Source organism: Haliaeetus leucocephalus, unplaced genomic scaffold, assembly GCF_000737465.1.
Source record: "Haliaeetus leucocephalus isolate CR32 unplaced genomic scaffold, Haliaeetus_leucocephalus-4.0 Scaffold148, whole genome shotgun sequence".
Classification (NCBI taxonomy): Eukaryota; Metazoa; Chordata; class Aves; order Accipitriformes; family Accipitridae; genus Haliaeetus; species Haliaeetus leucocephalus.
This window is the reverse complement of record NW_010972584.1, coordinates 339,877-340,361: the sequence shown is the minus strand read 5'-3', so window position 1 is coordinate 340,361 and position 485 is coordinate 339,877.

Genomic DNA, 485 nt, shown 5'->3' with positions numbered 1-485 from the left:
GCGCAGCGGGCTGGCAGCGGTGCAGCCGGACAGGCGAGGATGGGACCCTAATCCGCAGCCCGGCACCGTCCCGGGCTCTTGGGTTGTCGCAGGGTTTTGGGGTCGGGCTCCGGCTCCCCCAGGTGCGGCGTTACCTGCCGGGCTTGGGTCTGGGGGGCAGGAGGTGTCACGAAGCACGGAGCGAAGCCGGGGCCGGTTTCGGAAGCGCAGGGTGCTGGGCCAGCCTGCCTTCCTCCTGTTGCTTTCGCTTGTGTGCCTGCCTTCACTTTTGGGCCGGTTTCCCCTTCCTGGGTGGGGGGGAAAGTGCGGGCTGGGGACACAGCCCGGCTGTGCCCAGGAGGGCTGACCCACCGGGCAGGGGCTTGAGAGGGCACCCTGCTCGCAGGAGGTTGGGCCATCTGAGCAGCCGTGGCCTCAAGAGGAGCGTCACCAGCCTGGTCTCATCTCAGCCACCTAATCCAGGCCAAGGAAGGCCATAAAACCCG